Source organism: Pseudorca crassidens, chromosome 1, assembly GCF_039906515.1.
Source record: "Pseudorca crassidens isolate mPseCra1 chromosome 1, mPseCra1.hap1, whole genome shotgun sequence".
Lineage (NCBI taxonomy): Eukaryota > Metazoa > Chordata > Mammalia > Artiodactyla > Delphinidae > Pseudorca > Pseudorca crassidens.
Window position 1 is genome coordinate 11,121,430 of NC_090296.1, and position 27,312 is coordinate 11,148,741.

The window sequence follows — 27,312 nt, forward strand, 5'->3', positions numbered from 1 at the left end:
AGATATTTACCCAAGAGAAATGAAAGAATATGTACACAGAAACACCTCAACACGATATTCATCATAGCTTTGCTTGTAATAGACAAAAATTGGAAATGTCCCAAATGTTCACTAACAGGTGGACAGATAACCAAACTGTGATATAGTATACAGTGCAATATAGTGCTAGTAGTATACAGTGGAATACTACTAGCAGTAAAAAGGAATGAACTACTGATATGCATGACAACATGGGTGAATTTCAAAATAATTATGCTAATAAAAGAAGCCATACTAGGGCTTCCCTGGTGGTGCGGTGGTTGGGAGTCCGCCTGCCAATGCAGAGGACACGGGTTAGGCATCCTATTTTGAACAGTACAAAAGAAAAGGGGGGGGGGGACTCTATTGGAATTAGAAAAGGTATCCTGAACCACACCTCCTTATAAGGGTTATGAAACGAATTTCACATAAATATGAGACATATACAAGGTCCATGATCAAATTCCATATAGTTATTTTTTTAAAAAAAGAGACTAAGGACTGAACTAATATTCTTAAAGATAATGAAAGACAGACAAGCCCACAAAATAGCTAATTATAACACACTATTTTTCCACAAGCAAAGGAAAAAAAATTAAGAAAATGTATAAGATTGGGCTTCCCTGGTGGCGCAGTGGTTGGGAGTCCGCCTGCCGATGCAGGGGACACGGGTTTGTGCCCCAGTCCGGGAAGATCCCACATGCCGTGGAGCGGCTGGGCCTGTGAGCCACGGTCACTGAGCCTGCGCACGTCCGGAGCCTGTGCTCCGCAACGGGAGAGGCCACAACAGTGAGAGGCCCACATACCGCAAAAAAAAAAAAAAAAAGAAAGAAAAGAAAATGTATAAGACATAGGAAAAAACCACATGAATCATAATTATGAAAGCTCAGAAATAAGGTGATAAAACTCAAGAATTGAAAGAAAATATCTTGAAAAGATTAAACTATAGAGAACACAAGGGTGAATAAATAAAATAGATAATGCCTTAAGAAAAATAAAAGGTGAAGAGAATAAAAATTGTAAATTAAACAAGAATAAAAAGATTTGAGAGAAAGTGATATATAAGACAGGCAAAGAAAGTCCAACATACTTTTAACAGGAGTCCCTAAAGAAGCAACCAAAGCAAGGGAACCATCCAAAAAAATTACTTGAAATGAAAAAAGATTCAAAAGGGCACACTGCGTACCTGAGAAAATCGATCCAGCATAACTAACACTGAAATATACTAAAGGGCTTTTAAAAAAATCCTTCGGGCATCCAAGAAAATGAGCAAGTTACTTAGTAATAGAAAAAAATACATGGACTGTCATTAGACTTTGACAGCTATAAGATGTTAGAAAAGCAAATAATAGTCTATTGGTGGCACTGCTTACTATAAAAAGGACATGAAAAAATATAAAAAGAAAGTACAGCTAAATTGTAATCACCATAATCTCTATCAAACATAAAATCTAAACTTAATTTCTATAATCAATATATGTCTGGCCCTTTTCCCACCAAGGGAGAAAAATACATACATTTGGGTATTCTGTTAAGTATCACTGCTTAGAAGGGAAAGCAACTGAGTTAGCTAGTGGTCCTCAGCCGAGAGTGAGCCCCTCCTTCCCGAGGGCACATATGACAATGTCTGGAGACATTTTTGATCATCACAACTTGGGAGATGCTACTATAATCCAGTAGGTAGGATCAAGGGATGCTGCTAAAACATTCCACAACACACAGAACAGCTACCCACATCAAAGAATGCCAATGTCTCAACCACAAAAAATGTCTAAGAAACCCTAGTTTACACAAAGTAACAATTAGTTGGACCATATGAAATTGCCAACACTAGATAATTATTGACCTACAACAACAGTAATTTCATATTTTCAATCTATGCATTAAGCTTAGCAGAAATATACTGTCAGGGCCTTCAAGGAAATGTATACAGGTTGGTAACCACAATATGCTAGAGCAGTGGTTTCCAAACTTCAGCATGTATCAGAATCACCCTGCAGCACTTGTTAAAACTGGGTCTCGGGTCTCCGCTGGTGGCGCAGTGGTTGAGGGTCCGCCTGCCAATGCAGGCGACACGAGTTCGTGCCCCAGTCCGGGAAGATCCCACATGCCACGGAGCGGCTGGGCCCGTGAGCCATGGCCGCTGAGCCTGCGCGTCCGGAGCCTGCGCGTCCGGAGCCTGTGCTCCGCAACGGGAGAGGCCACAACAGTGAGAGGCCCGCGTACCGCAAAATCAAAAAAACAAACAAACAAAAAAACTGGGTCTCACCCCCAGAGATTCTGGGACAGTAGGTCTTGGTGAGGCCTGAGAACTTGATTTCTAACATGTTCGCAGGTAATGCTGATGCTGATGGAGATAATACTCTGAGAGCTGCCATGACAAGAAGAGGGGTCAAATGAAAGAAAGAGGAAACTTCATATTCTCCTTTTTTAGACTACACGTGTGAAATCAGCCAAGCGCACAGAAGCAGTTTGCCCAAATGAAGCACAGAGTCCATGTGACCTGAATGCATGTATGCACTACTTCTGTCTACAGTTCTGTCTACAGTTCACAAAAACAATGTTAAAAGTGATGTGGCGAAGAACAGGTAGCAGAGATGGAATAACAGGTAGTCTACTTAAATGCACATTAGAAGAAAGTTTGAGGAGGAGTTGGGAAAGGCTAACAGACTTGGAGAAGAGTAAACTTGGGTGAACATGAAAGTGGGGTACTGAGCCCCCCATGCCCGGGAATTTCTCAGGTGCTGTGGACCTGCTGTTACCTCCTGCTGACTTTGGTCAAAGGTAGTATAAATAAGCCAAATGTGTGTCGATCTATGCTACCATCACCGAATGGAAGGGACCCAGAAATAATTAGCATAAGTTTAAGTCAACAATATAAAATTAAGTTTATTGCTACGTGATATGGTGTATGTAATTTTTAAATAAATGTTTGATCAATGTTAAACTTTCTTTTTTTTTTTTTTTAAACAAAATAAGCTTCCTACACTTCAAAGCCTACAACTTTCAACTGAAAGGCACAAGGAACAATCCTCCTGGCTACAATATGAGCTGCTCCTTTTTGCCCCAACTCTGCTATTCTTCGGGGCATGTTCCTTTTCTAGGATACTCAGAAACAAAAAGGACACAAGCCCACTCAGCAAACCATTCCTCTAAAACTAAAAAGAACTGGGTTAATCATCTAATCTGTACACTAGTGGCTAAAAGGGAAAGACAGGGGAAAAAAAAGACTACTGAAATAAATGAATTTAGGACAGCTATCTCTTAAATTAATGTTACTAATTATTTTATTCCCACTGGGGGATGCACCTATTTTAAAGAGCCATTTATAGTAATATCTTAAACCAATGAAAAACAAGTCAATCCACTCAAGCATTTTTTGCTAAAATAAAAGGTTTCACAGTCTTCGTTGTCATCCCAGGCCTGCCACTGTCATGGGCAACTTCATTCAGCTGAATGAGGAACAGCTAGTTTTTGGCCCCCTCTAATTCAAGGATGTCTGGCCCAAAGTTTACATTCCGCGATGCTTAGCATGGTATCTAGCACACAGTAAGGGCTCCATAAATACCTGTTGATTTAAATTGAGTCTGTCTCCACATCAGCAACCATTGTCAAAGCATGGATCATATCATTATCTAGAAATGCTCCACCTGTATAATCTCAAACTCTGTGATCTCCTTTGCTGCTCATAAACTCTTAACTATTTTTCTGTTGCTAAACCCATTTTTTACCCTCATCACATTTCTAATCCCTTCAATTCCTTCTTATTCTCCAGTTTCTAATATTCATCCTAGTTTCACTTTCTTCCTTGGCAGCCTGAACCTATTACTTCAATTACACCCTCACCAATAAACTTACTTCTTCAGTTCTCCTCCTCCTAATTACAACAATAAAAATAGTATCTAATATACTATATGCTAGGCCTTATGCTAATAAACACCTTCCTTACAGTATTAGATACTATTACCAGCTCCATTTTATAGATGAGGAAATTAGGGCTTAGAAAGTTGAAGGTACTTGCCCAACATTACCCAGCCTGGACAACTCCAAAACCCATGCGCTGACCATTACATATACCACCACTCTTCCAACCTGTTCACCCAGCTAATACCAAACTCATCCATCTGCTTTTCCATCCCACTCCTGCTCCCAAGCCATGCAGCACTACTAGAGAGAACTGCGTAATAATGCTGCTTTTAAAAACATACAATTTCAAAAAACAAAAAAGCCTGTCCTCAATGATACTGGAGGCAAACAAAATGATAACTAATTTGTGGGAGATCAAGAAAAGGAGTAAAAATTCTTAGTATATTATATTTGCTTAAAGCACTTTCAGAAGCATTATCTTGGGTCTCTAAAAATGAGGCTATCTGTGCTAGTTTATGAAACCCATGCCCTCGCCCACAAAGAATAAGCTGCATCTTACAACAGACCTAGATACTGACAATACTGTCTTTCTCTATTCTTATACCTTGTTTCCACCTTCTGAGGTCAAAATCTAAAGAGCAAGACAGATTCACATGCTAAAAATTCTAACTGTAGAGCAAAGAGTCCTATCCTCTTTTCACAGCTAGACCACCCTCATGGTTTACTGAATCCTAAACCAATTAGAAAAGGAAGAGGGGAAGGAGCAGATGCTACCCAAAGGTGACAACGTCACGCAGTCACCACAGGAGAAATTAACTGGAGAACTCTAGCTCTGCTAACTGTTCAACTATGTGTGGGCTCCTAAATGATCTGTGTACACAGAGCCTGTGATCCTAATCCTAGCGGCTCTCATTTCAAATTCCAAAATACAACACAAACTGCTGATACTATGTTTGAATTTGTAACAATGAAGCAGATGTCACACAGGCCTTGCTTTGAGTTCCCAATGAAAACTAAACTTTACATAGTTGATATTTAATTATTTCTTTACTCAAAATAAATTAAACAGTTTGTTTTAATAAATAGAAGAAAATTAATTAAATGATTAGCCTAGAGAATTAAACTTCCAAGAAAGACAAAACCTCCTTTTAAGACAAAGATGACTCAAGAATTTAAAGCAGAAGATACCAAATACCAATCCATAACATCAAGAATTTTTCAAATGTGGTGTATTTTCACGTTACTACTATAAAACTGAGTCCTTAATAATGTTAAATCTTCAAAACATCACCTTAAAAAGTTTACGTAGTTAGAGACCCATTCAACTCTACTTACAGTCATCATGCTTAGAATCATAGAGAAACAAATTATATTTTTAATAGCACTGAAGGAAGGTAAAAGAAAACAAACATTTAGACTCACGCTGACTTCTCCAAGTATCTCCATAAAGCTCAGATCTGGAGACTGGCTCAAGACGGCGGAGTAGACGGACACGCGCTCACTCCCTCTTGTGAGAGCCCTGGAATCACAACTAACTGCTGAACAATCATCAACAGGAAGACACTGGAGATCACCAAAAAAGACACCCCACTTCCAAAGACAAGGGAGAAGCCGCAATGACATGGTAGGAGGGGCGCAAACACAATAAAATCAAATCCCGTTAACTACCGGGCCGGGTGGGGGGGGGGGGGATGACTCACAAACTGGAGAACACTTATACCACAGAGGTCCACCCACTGGAGTGAAGGTTCTGAGCCCCACGTCAGGCTTCCCAACCTGGGGATCCAGTAACAGAAGGAGGAATTCCCCGACAATCAGACTTTGAAGGCTAGTGGGATTTGACTGCAGGACTTCTACAGGACTGGGGGAAACAGAAGTGCCCTTGTGTCCATTCTTGAATGGCACACACAGGGTAGTGAACACATCGGGACACCGGGAAAAGGAGCAGTGACCCCATAGGAGAATGAACCAGCCCTGCCTGCTGGTGTTGGAGGGTCTCCTGCAGAGGCAGGGGGTGGCTTTGGCTCACCAACGGACAAGGACACTGGCAGCAGAAGTTCTGAGAAGTACTCCTTGGTGTGAACCCTCCCAGAGTCCACCATTAGCCCCACCAAAGAGCCGGGTATGCTCCAGTGCTGGGTCCCTTCAGGCCAAACAACCAACAGGGAGGGAACCAAGCCCCACCCATCAGCAGACAAGCAGATTAAAATTTTACTGAGCTCTGCCCACCAGAGCAAAACCCAGCTCTACCCACCACCAGTCCCTCCCATCAGGAAGCCCGCACAAGCCTCTTACATAGCCTCATCCACCAGAGGGCAGACAGCAGAAACAAGAAGAACTGCAATCCTGCAGCCTGTGGAACGAAAACCACATCACAGAAAGATAGACAAAATGAAAAGGCACAGGACTATGTACCAGATGAAGGAACAAGACAAAAGCCCAGAAAAACAACTAAATGGAGTGGAGATAGGCAACCTTCCAGAAAAAGAATTCAGAATTAAGGATAGTGAAGATGATCCAGGACCTTGGGAAAAAAATGGAGGCAAAGATCGAGAGATGCGAGAAATGTTTAACAAAGACCTAGAAGAATTAAAGAACAAACACCTCAAAGAACTGAAGAACAAACAAACAGAGATGAACAATACAATAACTGAATAAAAATACACTAGAAGGGAATCAATAGCAGAATAACTAAGGTAGAAGAACGGATAAGTGACCTGGAAGACAGAATGATGGAATTCATTGCCGTGGAACAGAAAAAAGAAAAAAGAATGAAAAGAAATGAAGACAGCCTAAGAAACCTCTGGGACAACATTAAACACACCAACATTCTCATTATAGGGGTCCTAGAAGGAGAAGAGAGACAGAAAGGAACCAAGAAGATATTTGAAGAGATTATAATAGAAAACTTCCCAAACATGGAAAAGAAAACAGCCACCCAAGTCCAGGAAGCGCAGAGAGCCCCAGGCAGGATAAACCCAAGTAGAAATACGCCAAGACACACAGTAATCAAATTAACAAAAACTAAAGACAAAGAAAAATTATTAAAAGTAACAAGGGAAAAATGACAAATAACATACCAGGGAACTCCCATAAGGTTAATAGATGATTTCTAAGCAGAAACTCTACAAGCCAGAAGGGAGTGGCATGATATATTTAATGTGATGAAAGGGAAGAAACTACAACCAAGATTACTCTACTCGGCAAGGATCGCATTCAGGTTCAACAGAGAAATCTAAAGCTTTACAGGCAAGCAAAAGCAAAAGAATTCAGCACCACCAAACCAGCTATACAACAAATGCTAAAGGAACTTTTCTAAGTGGGAAACACAACAGAAGAAAAAGACCCACAAAAACAAACACAAAACAATTAAGAAAATGGTAGTAGGAACATACATGTCGATAATTACCTTAAATGTAAATGGATTAAACGTTTCAACCAAAAGACACAGACTCGCTGAATGGATACAAAAACAAGACCCATATATATGCTGTCTACAACAGACCCACTTCAGACCCAGGGACACATACACACTGAAAGTGAGCGGATGGAAAAAGATATTCCATGCAAATGGAAATCACAAGACAGCTGGAGTAGCAACACTCATATCAGATAAAATAGACTTTAAAATAAAGAATGTTATAAGAGACAAGGATAAAATAGACTTTAAAATAAAGAATGTTCAAAGAGACAAGGAAGCATACTACATAATTATCAAGGGATCAATCCAAGAAGAAGATATAACAATTATAAATATATATGCACCCAACAAAGGAGCACCTCAGTACATAAGGCAAATGCTAACAGCTATAAAAGAGGAAATCGACAGTAACACAGCAATAGTGGGGGACTTTAACACCTCACTTACACCAATGGACAGATCATCCAGACAGAAAATTAATAGGGAAACACAAGCTTTAAATGACACAATAGACCAGATAGATTTAATTGATATTTATAGGACATTCCATCCAAAAACAGCAGATTACACTTTCTTCTCAAGTGCACATGGAACATTCTCCAGGATAGAACCCATCTTGGTCACAAAGCAAGCCTCAGTAAATTCAAGAAAATTGAAATCATATCAAGCATCTTTTGCGACCACAAGGCTATGAGATTAGAAATCAATTACAGGGAAAATAAATGTAAAAAACACAAACACATGGAGGCTAAACAATATGCAACTAAATAACCAAGAGATCACTGAAGAAATCAAAGAGGAAATCAAAAAATACCTAGAGACAAATTACAACGAAAACACGACAATCCAAAACTAATGGGATGCAGCAAAAGCAGTTCTAAGAGGGAAGTTTATAGCAATACAAGCCTACCTCAAGAAACAACAAACATCTCAAATAAACAATCTAACCTTACACCCTAATGAACTAGAGAAAGAAGACCAAACAAAACCCAAAGTTACTAGAAGGAAAGAAATCATAAATATCAGAACAGAATTAAATGAAATAGAAACAAAGAAAACAATAGCAAAGATCAATAAAACTAAAAGCTGGTTCTTTGAGAAGATAAACAAAATTGATAAGCCTTTAGCCACACTCATCAAGAAAAAGAGGGAGAAGACTCAAATCAATAAGACTAGAAATGAAAAAGGAAAAGTTACAACGGACACCACAGAAATACAAAGCATGCTAAGAGACTACTACAAGCAACTCTATGCCAATAAAATGGACAACCTGGAAGAAATGGACAAATTCTTAGAAAGGTATAAGCTTCCAAGACTGAACCAGGAAGAAATAGAAAATATGAACAGACCAATCACAAGTAATGAAACTGAAACTGTGATTATTCTTCCAACAAACATAAGTCAGGACCAGATGGCTTCACAGGGGAATTCTATCAAACATTTAATGAAGAGCTAACACCCATCCTTAAAACTCTTCCAAAATACGGCAAAGGAAGGAACACTCCCAAACTCATTCAACGAGGTCACCATCACCCTGATACCAAAACCAGACAAAGATACTACTAAAAAAGAAAATTACAGACCAATGTCACTGAAGAATATAGATGCAAAAATCCTCAACAAAATACTAGCAAACAGAATCCAGCAACAAATTAAAAGGATCATACACCATGATCAAGTGGGATTTATCTCAGGAATGCAAGGATTCTTCAATATATGCAAATCAATCAATATGATATACTATATTAACAAACTGAAAAAGAAAAACCATATGTCATCTCAATAGATGCAGAAAAAGCTTTTGACAAAATTCAACACCCATTTATGATAAAAACTCTCCATAAAGTGGGCATAGAGGGAACCTACCTCAACATAATAAAGGCCATATACGACAAACCCACAGCAAACATCATTCTCAATGGTGAAAAACTGAAAGCATTTCCTCTAGGATCAGGAACAAGACAAGGATGTCCACTTTCGCCACTATTATTCAACGCAGTTTTGGAAGTCCTAGTCACGGCAATCAGAGAAGAAAAAGAAATAAAAGGAATCCAAATTGGAAAAGAAGTAAAACTGTCACTGTTTGCAGATGACATGATACTCTACATAGAGAATTCTAAATATGCCACCAGAAAACTACTAGAGCTAATCAATGAATTTGGTAAAGTTGCAGAATACAAAATTAGCGCACAGAAATCTCTTGCATTCCTACACTAACAACGGAAGATTAGAAAGAGAAATTAAGGAAATAATCCCATTCACCATTGCAACAAAAAGAATAAAATACCTAGGAATAAACCTACCTAGGGAGACAAAAGACCTGTACTCAGAAAATTCTAAGACACTGATGAGAGAAATCAAAGAGGACACACACAGATGGAGAGATATACCACGTTCTTGGATTGGAAGAAATATTGTGAAAATGACTATACTACCCAAAGCAATCTTACAGATTCAATGTAATCCTTATCAAATTACCAATGGCATTTTTTACAGAACTAAAACAAAAAATTTTACAATTTGTATGGAAACACAAAAGACCCCGAACAGCCAAAGCAGCCTTGAAGGGAAAAAATGGAGCTGGAGGAATCAGACTCCCTGACTTCAGACTATACTACAAAGCTAAAGTAATCAAGACAATATGGTACTAGCACAAAACCAGAAATATAGATCAATGGAACGGGATAGAAAGCCCAAAGATAAACCCATGCAACTATGGTCAACTAATCTATAACAAAGGAGGCAAGGATATACAATGGAGAAAAGACAGTCCCTTCAGTAAGTGGTGCCAGGAAAACTGGACAGCTACATGTAAAAGAATGAAATTAGAACACTCCCTAACACCATACACAAAAATAAACTCAAAATGGATTAAAGACCTAAATGTAAGACCAAACACTATAGAACTCTTAGAGGAAAACATAGGAAGAACACTCTTTGACATAAATCACAGCAAGATCTTTTTTGATCCACCTCCTAGAATAATGGAAATAAAAACAAAAATAAACAAATTGGACCTAATGAAACTTAAAAGCTTTTGCACAGCAAAGGAAACTATAAACGAGACGAAAAGACAACCTCAGAATTGGAGAAAACATTTGCAAACGAATCAATGGACAAAGGATTAATCTTCAAAATATATAAACAGCTCATGTAGCTGAATATTAAAAAAACAAGCAACCCAATCCAAAATTGGGTAGAAGACCTAAATAGACATTTCTCCAAAGAAGACATACAGATGGCCAAGAAGCACATGAAAAGCTGCTCAACATCACTAACTATTAGAGAAATGCAAATCAAAACTACAATGAGGTATCACCTCACACCGGTTAGAAATAGGCATCATCAGAAAATCTACAAACAATAAATACTGGAGAGGGTGTGGAGAAAAGGGAACCCTCTTGCACCACTGTTGGGAATGTAAATTGATACAGCCGCTATGGAGAACAGTATGAAGGTTCCTTAAAAAACTAAAAATAGAATTACCATAAGACCCTGCAATCCCACTACCAGGCATACACCCAGAGAAAACCACAATTCAAAAAGACCATGCACTCCAATGTTCACTGCAGCACTATTTACAAGAGCCAGGTCTTGGAAGCAACCTAAATGCCCATCAACAGACAAATGGATAAAGAAGATGTGGTACATATATACAATGGAATATTACTCAGCCATAAGAAGGAATGAAATTGGGTCCTTTGTAGAGACGTGGATGGACCTAGACTGTCACACAGAATGAAGTAAGTCAGAAAGAGAAAAACAAATACCGTATATTAACGCATATATGTGGAATCTAGAAAAATGGTACAGATAAACCAGTTTGCAAGGCAGAAACAGACACAGATGTAGAGAACAAACGTATGGACACCAAGTGGGGGAAAGCGGGTGGGGGGCAGGGTGGGATGAACTGGGAAATTGGGATTGACATATATACACTAATATGTATAAAACAGATAACTAATAAGAACCTGCTGTATAAATAAATAAAATTCAGAAAAATAAAAAAATAAATTATCTAATAAAAAATCATTTTCCAAAAAAAACCAAAAAACCCCAACATTTAAGGGTCTATTGCCACACAAGATGCTTTACATACATTATCATGTTAATGTTGACAATACATATGCAGTATACTCATATCCTTAATTTAGAGTTGAGGAAACTGAGTCCCAGAAAAAAAAATGTGGCTTCCCAAAAGTATTCCAACTACTAAACATTAGAGCCAGGATTCCAACCTATGATTTGTAAGTCCATACCCTAGGGCTACTAGACCACTAAGGGTCATCGTTCCATCTATCATAAGAAGTGGCTGAACTGTCAGCCTAAAAATGTCTCTAAGGTGATAATTTTGCAAGAGAAAAATGTGCACACAAATTATTTAGTAATATTCATGTTACAACAAATTCTTTTACTGAAATTTCCAGTATGCATCTTTTACCATCCCAATGTCATGCCAACGTAGCATACAGAAGTATCATGCACTGTCATGTCAACATAGCATACGGAAGTATCATGCATTGTGAAGAGGAGACAAACTACTCTTCTGACTAAAGCAGTGTCACCAGTAATAAAGAGAGCATTTCCTTTTGAATGGCTCTTCAACTTCACATATGAAAACTTGAGCTCATTTTTCCCCTCCCTCCTTTTACCAACAGAGGTACAAACAGCCCTCTGCTTCTCCATGGACACATCTTAGAACTACTCTAACCTTTCCTCTCTCCCTCACACCCCACGTCAAATCTCACAACGGTACGCAAGATGAGCATTATCCTCAAGTGTTCTGGGGTGGAATGAACTTATTAAGGAGCAAAGACACCTGCTGCATGAATAAATCTTTCCTTATTTTTGTTTTTGTATTGTTTATTTTGGGTTTTTTCCATATATTTCAATATTAACAGGATAATACTGCATGGTAACTTTGATATGTTTTTAATTTAGTATACATAGAAGAATAATAATTATTAAAATTTAGTTTCAATTATATATATATTAATTCCCACACACAAACGTGTGTATATACTAGGTCACAATTTTAAATGTATTCCTTAAAGAATCATGGTAAAAAAAAATTGAAAATCATTGTTCTACATTATTTTGCAAAGAGTAAAAGGGAAGATTACTAATGGCTGCCCTAAATATATGAGCTCTAACAGGAGTATTGAAAGGTACGTAAAAAATGAGTTCAGGAATAACTACACAAACTTGGAAGATTCCTGGAAACACTGTAATATTTCCCATTATTCTTTTTAATCAGCTTATTTCCCCATTAACAAATGGTAGTAAAAACTCCATTAAAAAATATTTTTAAAAAATATATAGATATAGGACATAGCAAGGGAAAGGGGAGAGCTAAGAGGACTGGGTTTACATAGCAGCCAATCTAGTAAGCGGGGAGCCCAGGAGGAAAACAGAATAGTAACTGACAGCTATAAAAAAAAGAAAGAGAAAAAAAATCACCTGCAGAAAGAAAAACACCACCCTGTCACCTGCAGAAAGAAAAGATAAGCAGCTATCATAGGAAGGGAAGGAGACCAGATTACTTAACCTACAGAAGACAGGTGGACTGATATGTTCAATAATTCAGCAAGTATTTATTCAAGAGCTGCTGGGTACCAGGCACTGGTTCTGTAGTCTCCAGCACAACCTAATAATGCTTTACGCCTAGCCAGAGAATTTGTCAGATGACAAATATGGACTGAGTGCTTATTATATACTGGACACTGAGCTAAGCCCTGGCAGGGACATGGTGGTACAGACGGATACAAACCCTGCCCTGTTAGAGCTTCACAGTCAGAGAAGACACAAGTTAAAAAAAACAACAAAAATCAACGGAATCATCCTAAGTGTACAAAGACCTATACAGGAACAGTACACGGTACTATCAAGAACATCACTTAGTTCGGAGGTAAAGGAGGCCTTCCCTAAAAAGTTGAGCCCTGAAAGATGAGTAGGAATCAGTGACAAGCGACAGTAGAAGGAACAGTGTGTTCAAAGGTCCCAGGCTGAGGGGATTTATTCATCACTTCAGATAGACTTACTGAACATTCAGGATCTACCGGTCACTGTGCTCTGCAAGTAGAAAGACAACTATGAAAACAAAGGTCTCTGATTCTGTGTATCTGAGTGGCTTCTTGCAGAAATAAAATCAATAGGACTTGATACAAAACTAATTACTGAGAGAAAAAGAAAGCGTACAAGATTATTGCCAGGTTTCCCTCCAGTACAATTTAAAAGGATGGTCAGGCTTCAATAACAAATCGAGGCATACTCAGGTAAAAAGTGATGAATTCAGTTTGGGGCACACTGAGTTTGAAAAACCAGCAAGACATTCTGGTAGAGAGATGGTGGTGGCAGCACCCAGCAAGCAGCCCTGGCCCAAAGTCTGGGAGAAAAGCCCAAGGCTATAGCCACGTATTTGGAAATCACGTCAGGGAGATGCTAAGTCTAGGAGCGGAGAATATGACACAGAAAGCGAATCCCTAACACAATATGCATGGATCCTGTCTACTCATTTGACTGACATTACTGTAAATGGGGCACCAAATCAGAAGAAATGGAGTACAAACAAATCAATTACAAAATGTGAAAGCTCATTAGTCAACACCAAATCAACCTGTAAAAGCTGTGGGAAACAATGATTCCTTTTCTCTAATGCTAATGATATGATATAATGGAATGGTGGAGCTGAAGAGGGCCTTAGACATATAATTCACCCCCTTACACTATGACACTAAAGAAACCAACATCCACAGAGACTATGGAAGTTGTTCAAGGTTAACTAGCTAGCTCTTGCCGGGGTCAGGATACTACCTCCACAAAGCAAGAATCTGATTTAAATAAAACAACAAAATTAAGATCCCTCATGCATTCCTAAATAACTATTATTTTAATTTCACACAAATATTTTCTTCTTTAAAAGAAACAAAGCCAATTTTCTCCCTACTGTCCCTTACAGTAAAAGAACCATTTCAGACATTCCTATCATTCCTTTCAGCAATATATGAATTACCAGTCCTCCAGTTATAGTTATCTTGAAGAAAAATATCATCTAAGGAAATATAATTGCTACTTACACCGTTTGTAAGTCAATGAGTAAATATGGATCTATAGGAGTAAATAATGATGTATATATCCTACCTAAATTATAAATATATCTCAAGATTTTATGTTTAAATTTTTTAAATAAGTTTATTTATTATTTTATTTATTTATTTTTGGGTACATTGGATCTTTGTTGCTGTGGACGGGCTTTCTCTAGTTGCAGCGAGCGGGGACCAGTCTTTGTTGCAGTGTGCGGGCTTCTCTTGTTGTGGAACACAGGCTCTAGGCACGCAGGCCCAGTAGCTGTGGCTCGCGGGCTTAACTGCTCTGCGGCATGTGGGATTTCCCCAGATCAGGGCTCGCACCCATGTCCCCTGCATTGGCAGGTGGATTCTTAACCACTGCACCACTAGGGAAGCCCTATCTCAAGATATGTTGTCCAGACTAGGTCCACGTGCTTTTCGTATGGGAATCATGAAGAAACTAAGCAGTATAATGGACTTTTAAAATCATAATATGTAGTGACTTTTACTATGAAATAATGATTAAATAAAATAACAAGTCATTCTATTCCTATGTATATTCTGTTTACCTACACAAAACAAAAGGATTTAGAGCAGCACACATGTTTAAACATGCAAAATATTGAACACTTTAGTATTTTTTTAGAAAATACTAGTCAAAAGAATCAGAGCTGACTAGTATATCCTGAGTTTGGGGGGGGCGGTTAGCTAGAGAAAAGTAAATAATTTTGAAGGAGAAGAGAAATGTAAGTACTAACCACCTGAGGAAAGCTGATAACCAGGGTGAGCACGGAGTTAAGTTTACAGAGTCACAGAGCAAGGAGGAGTCTCGGCAGCGTGATTAGTACAGCTCCCTCGCTTCACCGACAGAATTCAGAGGAGCTAAATGACGCTCCCAAGGTCACACAGGTGGTTTGTGGCTGTGCTCTGTGTTTCTTAGCAACAGGGATTAAAAGCAAAACGCAAGTTACAAAGCTCTCACTGCTGAATAAAAAGAGACATAAAATTAGCCTAGAGACGGATTATATATATACTCCTGTATAATAAATTAGAAACTAGAGTTAACTAATAAAATATATGCCATTTTGGAACATTAAGAAATATTTTTCTGGAAGAAAAAAAAAAAAAAAGAAAGGAGGCCACATCTACTTACCCACCATTATACCGAAAGAAATGAGTAAAACGCTAGAATTTATGACCCTCTAGCAGGTTTCTGCTAATCCAATATTTGAAAACCATCTTGATGAAACAAGTGTTTTTTTTAAACAATGTGTATCTCAGAAAACTACAGAAACCGTGTGAATGTTCCCACTTTGTTAAAAAAAAAAAAGATTTATTAATCTGCTTAAACAGCGACGAGGAACAGGAAAAACTGAGGATACTCCCAGGTTTTTAACCTGTGACATTAAGTAGATGTTGGTGCCATTTATCCTAGATAAGTAGACAACCCAAATTTGAGAAAAGATCTGAAGGAAGTGATAGAGCTAGCAATGCAATGCGGATATCGAGGAAAAAAACATTAAAAGCAGAAGGAACAGCAAGTGCGAAAGCCCTGAGGTAAATGTGTACTTGGTGTATTTAATGAATAGCAAGGATGGCTGGAGAACACACTAAGCGAAGAAGGGAATAGTAAGAAATGAAGTCAGAGCTGTAATGGGGAAAAAGGGGAGGTCATAGAAATCACAGCAAGTACATGCTCAAACCATAATGGAACTAAATTAGAAATCAGTAACAAAAAGATATGCAGAAAATCTCCAAATATATGGAAATAAAACAACACACTTCTAAATGACTCATGAGTTTCATGAGTCAAAGAAGAAGTCTTGAGATAAATTTAAAAACTTTTTCAACTAAACAATAATGAAGATACAACATATCAAAATTTGTAGGATGCAGCTAAAGGGAAACTTATAGCATTAAAATGCATATATCAGAATAGAAGAACGATCTAAAAATCAATAACCTGAGCTTCCCTTTAAGAAACTAGAGAAAGAAGGGACTTCCCTGGTGTTGCAGTGGTTAAGAATCTGCCTGCCAGTGCAGGCGGCATAGGTTCAATCCCTGGTCCGGGAAGATCCCACATGCCACAGAGCAACTAAGCCCATGTGCCACAACTACTGAGCCTGCGCTCTGGAGCCCGCAAGCCACGACTACTGAGCCCACGTGCCACAACTACTGAAGCCCACGTGCCTAGAGCCAGTGCTCCACAACAGGAGAAGCCACCACAATAAGAAGCCCATGCACTGCAACGAAGAGTAGCCCCCTCTCGCGGAAACTAGAGAAAGCCCACACGCAGCAACGAAGACCCAATGCAGCCAAAATTAAATAAATAAATTTTTAAAAAACTAGAAAAAGAAAACTAAACGTAAAGCAAGCAGAAGGAAGGAAATAATAAATATTAGAATAAAAATCAGTGAAATTGAAAACAGGAAAACATTAAAAAATAATAATAATAAATAGAAGAAATAAATGACCCAAATACCCATACATCTATTTATTTCAAGAAGAAATAAATGACCCAAATACCCATATATCTATTTAATAAGTAGAATTTTTAGTTAAAAATCTTTCAAAAATAAAATTCCAGGCCCAGATGGTTTAATGGGTGAATTCTACCTAACATTTAGGGAAGAGATAATATCGATTCTAGACAATCTCTTCCAGAAAAATAGAAAACCACTCCCCAAGTCATCTCATGAGCATTCCCCTAAAACCAAAAACTAGGCACAGATATTATAATAAAACTGCAAACCAATATCTCTCATTAAAATAGATGCAAAAATCCTCAAAAACATAGTAGCAAATAGAGTCCAGAAACATATAAAAGACTCATACATCATGACCAAGTAGATTTCATCCCAAGGATGCAAGTCTGGTTCATCATTTGAAAACTGATCAGTGTAATTCACCATATTAAGGATTAAATGAGAAAAGCCATATATGATGTCAATAGATTCAGGAAAAAAACATTCAACAAGATTTAATATTCATTCATGATTTTAAAAAAACTGTCAGCAAATTAGGACTTGAGGAAACTTCCTTAACTTAATAGTATCCATAAGAAACCTACAGCCAACATCATACTTAATGACTTAATGATGAGAGACTGAACGCTTTCCCCCAAAGATCAGGAACAAGGCTGGGAGGTCCTCTCTCACCACTCAAACAGTGGAGGAATCTGGCAGATGCAACTTCAACTAAGTGATCAAGATTAACATCACCAGTGATAAGTCATGCTGATGTCATGTACCCCTGAAATGATGGGATGAGAGAGGCACGTCTCGTCTACGGCATTCTTCCCAAAAGCCCATAACTCCAATCTAACAGTGAGAAAAACATCAAGACAAACACAAGTTGAGGGACATTCGACAAAACACCTGACCAGTACTCTTTAAAACTATCAAGATCAGGAAAAGCAAGGAAAGACTAAGAATGTGTCATAGCCCAGAGGAGATTAAGGAGATGGGATAACTAAATGCAATGTGATATCCTGGATTAGATTCTGAAACAGGAGAAAAAGGACATTAGTGAAAAAACTGGTGAAATCCAGAGTCTGGCACTTAGTAAATAGTGTTACACCAATGTTAATTTCTTACTTTTAACAAATATACCATGGTTATGTAAAACGTTAGCTTTAGGGGAAACTGGTAATAGGCATACCGTAACTCTAAACTATCTTTGAAACTTCTCTGGAAATCTAAAATAATTCCAAAATAAAAATTATTTTTTTAAGAAAAGTAAAAGGTCATTAAAAGATATACTGTGTAAACACTAACCAAAAGAAAGCTGGAGTGAGTATATCACTATCAGATAAAGTAGACTTCACACAAGGAATATTTCTAGGGATAAAAGCAAACATTATATAGCTACGAGGGGTTACTTCACCAAGAAAATATAACAACCCTAATTGTATATGCGTTAATTACAAATATCAAAATACATAAACTACTGGTAAAAATGATATATTTGAAAGCAGTAAACAAATCTGCAATTATAGTTGAAGACTTCAGTATTCCAGTTGTTTAGTCAGTAGAACAAGTAGCAAACATCCTTAGAGATACAGAAGATCTGAAATATATCAACCAAGTTTATAGAACATTACACCAACAACGGGAGAATACACATTCAAATATACATGGAATAATCACCAAGATCGACCCATGTTCTGGCCAAAAAACAAACCTCAGCAAATTTAAAAGAAATAAATTCAAGCAAAGTGTGTTCCGTGCCCATTACAGAATTAAACTAGAAACGAATAACAGGAAGGTATCTGGAAAAACCCCGCAAATAATTGGAAAATTATGTGAGATACACACACACACAAACTGTATGTGTAAATCATCCCCCCTCCCTCCCTCCCCACCATCACCAGAGCTACAAGGAGAGATGCCCAGGCTGTACTTTTGTGAATCCTTTTCCTCTGCAACAATGTCTACTACTCAAGGAGATAGTTTATAATTTTATTACCAAAAGTGTTTCCAAGCAAATACAGTTTACAAGCTTATTACCAAGAGAATTTCGATGAAAATTCTAAATCCATCAGACTTCTTAGTCTAATTTTTCACCTGAATATGTAAATGTTTTTATGCTAGCCATATAACTCTCATTCTGCCCAAAACATATTAAAACCAAATATACAGAACTCTTTAAAGAAAATATTGTTCTACTCTGATATTTTTTCGGTGACAAACAGTATTTTAGGTTTTATTATAATATTATTGCATCTACTCCTTAATGAAACACAGGCACTTTCTGAATTATGAATATCTTCTTCAAAGGTGACCTTTTTTAAAAGCTCTGAAACTGTTCACCTATCCAAGGAGTTTTTGCCCTTACAGGGATGTCCATTAGCACCGCCTAGTGGATGAAATAAGAAACTGAGGTTCAACATCTTTTCCTTATCTTCTTTCTTAGAATTGAAGACAGCCTGCTGAAACAAGATGGAACTTTAAATTCTGAGGTCCAACCCATCATATCCTCTGGAGAGAAGAGGGGGAAACGATGTCTGAAGAACTTAAGTGACTTGAATGTGATAGCAGAGATAAGACACCAGGTCCCCTGATTCTTACAGTAGCAAACTGGCCCTTTTCCACTGTACACTACAGCTATGTGGAAAAAAAAAATTAACCTCAATGCTTACCTTACACCACATACAAAATTTAAGTGGAAATGAATCAGAGACCTGAAATTAAGAGCTAAAACCTCAAAACTTCTAAAAGAAAGCACAGGAAAAAAATGTAATTGACCTAGATTTGGCAAAGATTTCTTACATATAACACAAAAAGCACTAACTATAATGAAAAAAAGCAATGAATTAGACCTCATCAAAATTAGACCACAGCAATCTGACTCATAATCACATGTAAAGACGTTCAAATGTCCACTGGTCGTTTGGAAAATCTAAATTATAAATACAATACACTAGACCACTGGTAATACCACCAGAATGACCTAAAACCAAAAAGACGTATCATACCAAGTGTCGGTAAGTATTATGGAGCAATTCAGACTCTCACACTCTCCTGGTGGAAACGTAAAACTGTATAATCACTTGAAACAGTTTAGCAGTTTCTTGAAAATGTAAACATACGCCTACTATATGACCCAGCCATTCCACTGCTAGCTATTCACCAGAGGAAAGAAAGCACATGTCCACACGAAGATCTGTACATGAATGTTTACAGCCACTTAGTTTGTAATCGCCAAAAACTTGAAGTTACCCAAATGTCCATCCAGTGGTGCATGGATAAACAAAATGTGCTATATCTTTAAAATGGAATAATTAACAATAATAAAAAGGAATAAACTATTGATACATGCAACATCATGAATGAAATTCCAAATAACTACGTTGAGTAAAAGAAGCCAGACGAAAGAGTAGCTACTGTATGATTCCTTTCTATAAAATTCTACAAACTGAAAACTAATCTGTAGCGTCAGAAAGCAGGTCAGTGGTTGCCTGGAGCGGAAGAGGCTATCAGAAGAAAGGGAGAAGCAGAAACTAACACACTATTGTAAAGCAATTATACCGCAATAAGGATGTTAAAAAAAAAAAAAAGAAGAAAGGGAGAGGATATTACAAAGTTACTTTGGGGAGTGATGGGTATGTTCATTATCTTACTGGTGATGATAGCTTTATGGGTATATACATAGAGGTCAAAATTCATCAAACTGTACAGTTTAAATATGTGCAGGTTATTAGATGTCAATATACCTCAACAGAACTGAAATGAAGTGTATATATACTCATCCAGTGATCCAGCATTCCATTCTTAGGCATTTATCCAAGAGATATGAAAACATGTCTACATTCTAGAGCAGAAGAATCTGTCACTAATGTATAGTGACAAAAAGCAGATCATTGGTTGCCTAGGGTCACGGTGGAGAATTAACTGCAAAGGGGCACCATCTGGAGAGAAAATTTTATAACTGCATGAAGTTTCTGGACAGGAAGTTGCCTATGCGTCCAAAGTAAAGTATGCTCTGAATTGCCAACAGTTGATTTAAAAGACCAACAACAATTATCCTTTACTGAACACAACTCTACACCAAGCATTGTGTCCTCTGCATGCACTTCCTCTAATCTTCTCAACAATCCTGCAATGTAGGTTTTACTCTTCCCAGTTTAGATTAGGAGGCTTGGACTCAGATAAGCAACTTACCCAAGGTCTCTCAATAGATAAATGAGCAAGCCTCGGCCTCCAAGAATATTTCTGGGCCTGTCTTAGAGCATTTCCGACACTACATACTGCCTTCTCAATGCCCAACATACTTATTAACTAGAGGTGACTACTATTCTAGTGAAACTTCAGAAAAGTGCATTTGCTTCTTTAAACAAGTACTTCCTTGAACACAAGTATCTGCTGGTACAATGCCACTTGTTCTCCAGGAGACGCCTAACACATACTAAGTACTCAATTAATATTTTGTATGTTTTAACCTGAACTCCTAAGATTCACTCTAAAGTAACTATTAGTTGCATTATAAATCTCCATTATTAACATCTCTGATTTGGAGGGAAAATTACACTGTAAGGCACAGCCACAGACAAGGATATAATAGATTTTGCGATTATGTCTGACCTGATTACCACATACCAATATCATAAAGCCAAAAAGGTGGTGACTGTGAAGAACTAAGTCTGAACACTTTCTCCCTGCCTCCCACATTTGGTGGCCACCACGTACAACAAAAGGCACTGCAAAAAGCAAAATATCCAAGTTGAAAGAGGTACAGATATAAAGATCACTGAACTTTCCTCTGTGGTTTAAGGGTACTGAAGGTGGTACGCATGAAAGAAGACCTTCTAACCAAGCAGTCTAGCAGAATAAAAACTAATTGTAGAGACTTCCCTGGTGGCGCAGTGGTTAAGAATCCACCTGCCAATGCAGGGGACACGGGCCTGCCAATGCAGGGGACACTAGCCCTGGTCGGGGAAGATCCCACATGCCGCGGAGCAACTAAGCCCGTGCACCACAACTACTGAGCCTGCGCTCTAGAGCCCATGAGCCACAACTACTGAGCTCGCGAGCCACAACTTCTGAAGCCCGCGTGCCTAGAGCCCGTGCTCCGCAACAAGACAAGCCACCGCAATGAGAAGCCCGCGCACCACAACAAAGAGCAGCCCCTGCTCACCACAACTAGAGAAAGCCCGCGAGCAACAATGAAGACCCAACGCAGCTGAAAATAAATAAATAAATAAATAAAAACTAATTGTAAAAATTTATTGAAACTCTCTTATAGGGAAAGAAAAAATTTAGGTGACCTAAGTAAATCATACACAGAATAACAGAAAATTCTATGGGCTATTAGGTAGGTAGTTCATTACGGATATACTAGAAATTTATGTACTAGAAAGTTTGTCATTTTTGTTTCCTAAAAAATATAGGGTGGGACCACTCCTGCACTGCTGGTAGAAGTATAAACTGGTACAACCACTTTGGAAAATTGTTTAGCAGTAACTTCTAAGCTGGACATATGCATATGCTGTGACCAACACTTCTAGTTCCATGAAGACACCTAAAAGAAATGCCTACATATATTCACCAAAAGACTTGTACAAGAATGTTCATAGCGGCATTAATCATAATAGCCAAAGACTGAAAACAAGAGAAATGTCCACCAAGAGTTAAGTAAATGATATGGTATATTCATATAACGGAATACCATACAGGAATGAGAATGAACAATCTATTTCTCCATGCAACAATATGGAAAGATCTCTTTTTTAAAAGGCTGAGAAAAAGAAACTAAACACAAAACAGTATATTCCGTGGTTCCTACTATATAGAGTTCAAATTCAGGCAAACTAACCTACGGTGTTAGAAGTTAGGGTAGTACAGTTACCCTCTGCAGGGAACGGGGGAAACTAGACAAGGGTAAATGGGAACCTATCAGGCTAATACAACAGGTTATATCCTATTTCATAATCTGGATGCTGGTTAGATGGGTGTTTTTTAACTTGTGAAAATATAACAAGCTGTATATTTATGATGTGTGCTCATTTCTGCATATGTTCCAAAAGTTTGTTTTAAAAAACAAATAAAATATATGTTTATGAAAGTACCTCTTTAACTGAGATTCTTAATCCATTAATTTCTTTTTTTTTTTTTTTAAGAATAGAACGGTGAAGGAAGAACAGACCAGACCATGGACCCAACTCAATGCAGAGACAAGAGAGGAATATCATGGGTATCCAAGGTTGAAGCAAGATCATCTCAGTGCATGTTCTGAAAAGGGATGGTATCTCTCTCAACAAGGTGTTAAAAGACTCTCCCAACTAAGCAACACTCTCCACTTCCCTGCCAAAGGCAAACTGAAAGCTTATAGCTAATAGGCTACTCTCTGAAATGCCCACATGCTTCTGCTCTAACCAGTTGAGTTGTAACCAAGAGTCAGCTGTGTTTGTTCTCACACCAGTTTATCCCAATTTACTTGATACTGCAATTACATAATTAAGTATTACATAAACATATGAATGCAAAGACAGAGTCGTTTCTATGACAACTAAATTGAAAGTTTTAGAAAAACTCAACAAAGATAAGTTGCCAAAGGAAACGGCTATTGAATTAGGAAGAACAAGACAACTTGCAAAAGCTGAGTAAGAAATAATCAAAAACCGGGCTTCCCTGGTGGCACAGTGGTTGAGAGTCCGCCTGCCGATGCAGGGGACGCGGGTTCGTGCCCCGGTCCGGGAAGATCCCACATGCCACCGAGCGGCTGGGCCCGTGAGCCATGGCCGCTGAGCCTTCGCGTCCGGAGCCTGTGCTCCGCAGCGGGAGAGGCCACAACAGTGAGAGGCCCATGTACTGCAAAAAAAAATTAAAAAAAAAAAAAAAAAAAAAAGAAATTTAAAAATAATCAAAAACATCTAAGACAGGCTTTCAGACTGCTTCATAAGCATCTTTAAATTCTCACTCAACTTTAAAGCTTCCCTGGCGGCGCAATGGTTAAGAATCCACCTGCCAACGCAGGGAACTCGGGTTCGAGCCCTGGTCAGGGAAGATCCCACATGCCACAGAGCAGCTAAGCCCGTGCACCACAACTGCTGAGCCTGTGCTCTAGAGCCCGCGAGCCACGGCTACTGAAGCCCGCGCGCCATAGCTACTGAGCCCATGTGCTACAACTACTGAAGCCCACGCACCTAGAGCCCGTGCTCTGCAACAAGAGAATCCACTGCGATGAGAAGCCTACGCACTACAACGAAGAGTAGCCCCCACTCACTGCAACTAAAGCCCGCACACAGCAACGAAGACCCAACGCAGCCAAAAATAAATAAATAAAATAAACAAATTTATAAAAGTAAATAAACAGTTATTAAAAAAAATTCTCACTCAACTTTAAAGAAACCTGAACGTGACATTATAAATGCATTATGGGGGTATTTATGCAAGAAAAAGGATTATGAACTGTATTAAGCAGACCCATACTCAAAAGGTAGTGGACCTACAACAAAAGATAAGCAAACAAATGTGTTTTTTTACACTAAAATGAAATCCTGAAAGTATGGATCCTTTTTATGACTCCCCACATTAATATTAACCAATTTGGGGTGATTAACCACTTCATCCCAACTGTGAGGGATTAAAAACTGTGATGTGCCTCTCCAGCACAACACTCGAGAAAACCGGGCATGCAATCCTGGCTACTCAAGGCCCCCCCGCGCACACACACACACACTCTCTCCCTCTCTCTCTCTCTCCATCTCTCTCTCTCTCTCTCTCTCACACACACACACACACACACACACACACACTCTCTCCCTCTCTCTCTCTCTCCGTCTCTCTCTCTCTCTCTCTCTCTCACACACACACACACACACACACTCTCTCTCTCTCTCTCTCTCTCTCTTTCTCTTTCTCTATCTCACACACACACACCCCGTAAGCACCCCACCTCACCAAAACAGTACTAAATGACAGGTGTCAAAAAAAAAGAAATCAAAAGAATAGTAAAGGCAAAAGAAATGTGGAGATACAGAAGATCTTAGAAATAAGGGCATACAAAGGAGATTTTCACACAACTTTTCCCATTTGCCAAGCAAATAGGACAGGTAGTCTTAAAGATAAAACAACCAAAAGCTAGCTGGTAGCAAAGTTCTCCCTCATGACCTCCTTGCTACCCTGTGCTAGTCTTGAATGCAAGAGCTCCCAAACGTGATCAGCAATAGGCACAGTTCACAGCACTTTTATTTCCAGATTTGGCTGCAGATTCTCACTCTGTGCTATCACTAGGGGGAGCACTTACTCCTGTTTTTTTTTAAAAAGGGGAGGGGGGTGGGGGGGAGAGAAAGAAAAAGGAAAAAGTTCCTAATTAACGATGTACTTTATCTGACTGTCCCTAAAAGGCAAAGGGCGAAATGTTTTAAAACTCACAGTGCAAAGTGACAAACGGTTTTTAAATGACCGTAAAAGTAAGCAACATAAAAGTTAGGTTAGGTACATTAACCAATCAACACATTTAACGCATAATATAAATAGCAAATATTGCTTAAACAGGCTGACCTTACCATCAGTTTAAAATAAGTATAACATGTGAAGATTCTGATAAATACTATCAGCAAAGGAAGTTAATAGATATCTATCACAAACTTCAGTTGATATACTTTACTTGCCTATTACTTTATTAAATTATTGGAAGACAAAATTAATACTGCTATCCTCTTTTAAAAGTTTGTAATGTACCTTGAGCACCTAAGGAGTAAGGAATTAGGGACATGGCAAAGGAAACAGAAGGGAATTAATATTAATTGGGTACCTTTTTGGTGTTTGGGGCTAACCACCTTGGGAAACAAGAATTATTATTTTCCACTTTGCAGATGAGAAAACCAGGATTTAACAACCATCATAACTTGCCCATGGTCACGCAGATAGTAAGTGGGAGGACATAACGTAAATCTGTCTGATTCTATTGCCTACGATACAAAAAAGTCAAAAGTTGCTTAATTCATCTGGCACTTCGGTCATCTTAAGGTAAATAAACACACTTTATTCCATCAAGAGGTATATATTTATATCATAGCACAGAACAAGAAAGAACCAAAACAACAATAAAAAACAGCTTACCCTCTAAGAGCTTACAGTCTATTGAAGACAACGTATGCGCACACACACGTTAAGGAAAACAAAGGCATGCAGCCACTAAGTGATATGGGAGCTCACAGAGCCTGAGATCCCATGTAGTGTCAGCAGTTAGGAAAGGCCTTAGGAAAGATGCAAGATTACAGCTGGATCCTGGGGATGGAAAATACTGGAGAGGTATAACGAAAGGTATTCCAGGATGGGGAAAAGCAGAGTTAAGGATGAACGTGATGTATCTGAGTAACAGTGAATAAGGCAGCACGACTGCTTCAAAAAGTGAAGGACTGCGTGGAGACAACCCGAGTGTATGAACAAACAAAATGTGATACACTCCCACGGTGGAATACCATTCAGCAGTAAAAAGAAACAAAGTACTAACACGCTACAATGCCAGTGAACCCTGAAAACATTATACTAAGTGAAAGAAATCAGTCACAAAAGGCCACATATTGTATAATTTTACATAAAATGTCCAGAATAGGCAAATCCGTAAGAAGGTAGACTAGTGGTTCCCAAAGGCTGGGAAGATTGGGCAGAAGTGGGGACTGACTGCTAACAGGTACAGGGCTTCTTCTGAAAATGCTCTAAAACTGATTGTGGTGATGAACACACAACTCTGTGAATACATGAAACCACTCAACTATAAATGGGTGAACCATATGGCATATAAACGACACCTCAATGATGCTATTAAAAAGAAAAGTTGAGGGCCTGGTGGAACATTCCATTGCAGAGCTAAGATGGAGTCACTGATGCCAAGCTTAAGGGTCTGGAATTTATCTGACAGGCAACTAGAGATATGTGAGTAAAGGTTTACCTAATGAAAGCACAGTGTACAAACTTAGGACCCTTCTCTAACAAAATTATTCCTAAAATATACACCAAAATCACAAAGAAGAGAGAGAACTAAAAGAAGATACTGTGATATGATTTTGACCAAGCCACAAGCTGTGACTATTAGGAAAGTTGTTTTGTTTCAGTGCTAAATGCCACAGATGGGTACATTATCATCATATTCACGTAAAACCACAGAATCATCTTTGTCAAATCTTCAAATACTGTAATGTTCTAAACTTAATTATGAAAATAGCATTAATAATTGATCTGCCATATTTTAGGGTAATATAATGAACAGTGTAATTTGTTTTTCATTGGACAGCAGTCCAATATAATGCTTTTTTAGTTACTAGGTTCGGTTTAAATACTATCAGAACCTCCACTAACATAAAGCATTTCCTACTGATACTTATACATTTGACCCTAAAATCTAATGTAACATAATCTTCCAAGATAGATTTAATGTACAAAAATAAGAGAGCTACAGAAACAAATCTGACATTCAAAAGCAAAGAGGAAAATT

At 38.3% G+C, this 27,312-nt stretch overlaps 1 protein-coding gene across 4 annotated transcripts in view; it reads right to left on the minus strand.

Annotated features, from left to right (window-relative positions):
* Positions 1–27,312, minus strand: part of PPP4R4 (protein phosphatase 4 regulatory subunit 4) — a 120,229-nt gene that overhangs the window by 88,840 nt on the left and 4,077 nt on the right. The window contains exon 1 of one of the 4 annotated variants that reach the window (XM_067726763.1): positions 5,308–5,421. The exons of the other annotated variants lie outside the window; for them this stretch is intronic. The gene's annotated coding sequence lies outside the window, so the exon portion shown is untranslated. Of the gene's footprint in view, positions 1–5,307; positions 5,422–27,312 lie in introns of those variants that run through there. 4 annotated transcript variants of the gene reach the window in all.